Below are 3643 nucleotides of genomic sequence, written 5' to 3'. Positions count from 1 at the left end.
TGGTAGTTTCCGAGATATAATTTTTTTTTTTTATTTTGGATACCTTTCATCCGGACATCCTATATATTCTGATATCACAGCTCAGGTTAAATATTTATTACTTTCAGTGGTTTCTGAACGTATGAAATGAGAACAGATACTGACAGAGTCTGTAGGAATAAAAGTTTAATATAAGACATTTTCACTCATATCGATATACACGTATAAGTTAACATCTAAACGTTTAGCCTCGACTCATATAAATCATAATTCAATACTTAAGTTCCTACCTTGGGGAAAATTCTTCGTGTCACAATTAGGGACATCAACTGATAACTGCTGGACAGAAGTATCAACTGCTTATTCTAAATGAATAATTTGTAATGTTAAACAGATGGTGTACATAATAACCAGTCATCCTCGATTTAATGAATGTATTTGTGATATAATTCGAAGCGTGTGAGAATGATTCGTGATCACGTGCTAAAATCTGGAACAACTTCAGAGCTTTAGGTCACACCCTATCACACTGCGCGGACAAGATGAAACACCAAAGAGATGACGTTCCTCAAGAAGCAATGCAGGAACTTTTGTTAGCATTACGGTTTCCTCTGATGATGTCACGGTAGAATGATCAAAAGACTCGTGTTTGAGGCTATACTGTCTCCCAAGTTTAACCAGTAATTTATAAACCTTCATCTCACACAGATTCAGACATCTTTTGTCCTGGTTAAAGCCTTAACTCTCATTTTGTTCTGTTTCAAAACGACGCCTTAATTCCACGTCTTGAAACCATCTTAAATATCAAGCATGTATATAGACAGCACGAAGTCTGCCTCTTCTTTCCGTTATACTGCAGTATACAGAATGCTGAGCGCATTTATATGCTTGAGGAGGTATCTTAAAAGGTCTCAAAGAATCTGTGAAAATTAAATTGATTTAAAGCATTGCATATAATACACTTATTCCATTCGACAGTTTTACATTACTTCCCACTGCTGAATTCTGTCTATTCGTGCAATATACATACCTAACATTCCCTGAAGAAACCTAATTTTTTTACTGTAAATCACCTTGAAGTCTCTTACACACTGTGAACATTACATCACGTCAGACAAGAATCTTACATTTTCATAATTTCCTTAATATAACTTGAGGTATTGCACTAGTCATTTGGAAAGTGGGTATCTCAAACACGGAGCCACGGACATCGAAACAGGTACGCATTAACCCTTTGACGTCTGCAGTTTAAATCAATAATATTTAGCAAGTTAGGCAATGTACGCAATATTATCTGAAGTCGTAAAACTTATGGAGAAAATACATTGGGCAAAAAGTACGTAATTCATTAATTTTGTTACGTATAGATGTGGCTTATAAAAGGGATTGCAGATTTGATGATCGAATTTATTTGACTTTCATACAATTTGTTACAATATTTCACAAATGACTATGTTCGACTGGACACTCTCGACTTCTGACTACACTACACTAATCCACTACACCAAATGAATTACATTTTACTCCGTTGTACGCCTTCAATGTCTCCTCTTATAACTCCTCGGCACGTATCCTACGGAAAACTCCGTGTTCCGTTATCAAGAATTCCCTTTATTGGTCCGTTACTTTGTAATTGATGTCCTTCTATCGTTAAGAGCGTATACTTCGGTAATGTGTTTTCTCAACCGTTGCCTAGCAATGGGCATGTGCATTACAGTATCGACTTTATTTATGGACATATTCTTCTCGCAGGTAAATATAATATGAGTTTCAAGATGAGTGAAAAGGCGCTTTTAGGTCCTCATGAAAAGTATCCGTTATCTTAATCCAAGATTTACTAGAGGTGGGAACTGTCAGAAAATATCAGCAAAACTCCGAGGTATGAAATACATATAATGAATATCCGCTCTGCAGTCCTCGAGTTGTTACAGGCAGATAGGCGGATGGAAAGACAGAGATCTTGCAAGTTAATTAAATGTTGTTTTTACAAATTTTGGTTACGAACTTATCAAAATATGAAGAAACCAGTATTCTGGGATGTGGCACCGTGTAGATGTGGTGTTAACCGAGGTTTCAGAGGAACGTATCGCCTCCATCTTCAGGGTAGAAGGAAAAATAAGAAATCCGCAAACGAAGAGACCGTGAGAACCGGTACAAGCAGTCTGCACCACATCTACACTGTGCCACATCCCAGAAGACTGCTTTCTTCATTGTCACCGCCGTGAAAACTTACATTATCAAAATATGTTCCTCTCTCACAGAAAAGATAGTCCGGCTCAATTACCAGATCGAATTGATTATTATTTTTTAAATAAATAATACAAGTTCTGAAAACCTTGTAATATTCGAGGTTTCACGGCATTAACCATGAAGATTACTGTCGCCAGGGATGTCATGCAGTGGCTCTTCGGTTAACTTCGCGTTTTACTATCGTTTAATTAGTGAGTTTGCTCTCAAAGTATTTTCTCTATATTCGTAATGAACTTTTACTCCAAGGAACATATTTTAATCTGTCCATTGTTTCGTGCGATAAGCAATCGCGTGTTGGAAACAGAGTTAGGTGAGTAGATAGTTGAATGAGGTGTCCTTGTTTATTTCTACATTTCATTGGACAAACAATTTTATTGCTGTGTGACTGAACGCGTTGCTCACTCTTTGCTTCAGTTCCATTTATGAGGTGGGGTTCAGGGCAGGTTAATATGTGCTTTAAAAAATTGTTGTAAGTGGAATATATACTAACGGCATGTACTCGTATGTTACATATGACATGGGTATACATATGTCAAATGGATTTCCAGTCCTCCATATTATGAGAAAGAAACGCTTTAATACCGCTGAAATTGAATTCTGTTTCGCAGTGTATTAGAACAAGAATAGACTAGATACTGTAATTGAGTGGCGTGAGATATTTACTCGTAAACGCAATAATAATTTCGTTAAAATAAAACTCATAAAAGTGACAACATTTCAGTATCTAGTTAAAATACTACCTTTGTGGTCTAGTGATCAGAGTTCTTGGCTACAGATTCAGAGGTTTCGGGTTCGATTCCTGGCGCTACCAGGTTCATTTTCTGAGAAGTAGTGGGTTTGGAACGGGGTCCACTGAGCCTCGTGATGATAATTGAGGAGATATTTCAAGGATATAGCGGCTCCGGTCTAGAAAACCGAAATTAACGGCCGTGGGGATTCGTTGTGCTGACCTCGCGATACCCTCTATCCGCAAAAGTTGGCATTAATTTCGCCGACAAGCGGCGGTCGCTCGGTCGTTATAGTTCGCTCGTGGACTAAAATCACGGAGTTTAGTTAAAATACTGCTCTGGGAAAAGCTAAACAACAATATGCTAATAAATGTGACATATATAACAATTTAAATACAGAATACCAAACTTTTCTGAGAGTAGATGTAGCAGTCATGCTTTATGTTTCAGAGACCCTGAATTTTAGTCTAGAATTCCTAATTAATTTTGAAGGTGGTTTTCTCAATCCCTCTATCAAATTCCGAGATAATGATTTATGCCAGTCCACGAATATTTCACAATACATCTTTTTCAGTTCCTTTTCACTGATCATCCAGGCATTCGATGTTGTACAAACTGAGAGCTTCGTTGAATGGAACACGTATTAAATGAAATGAACCCAGGGCAAAAGTGTGTTATGTGCATAA

This window comes from Cryptotermes secundus, unplaced genomic scaffold (genome assembly GCF_002891405.2).
Source record: "Cryptotermes secundus unplaced genomic scaffold, Csec_1.0 scaffold385, whole genome shotgun sequence".
Lineage (NCBI taxonomy): Eukaryota > Metazoa > Arthropoda > Insecta > Blattodea > Kalotermitidae > Cryptotermes > Cryptotermes secundus.
The sequence above is the reverse complement of the archived record's forward strand: the minus strand, read 5'-3'. Positions refer to the sequence as shown.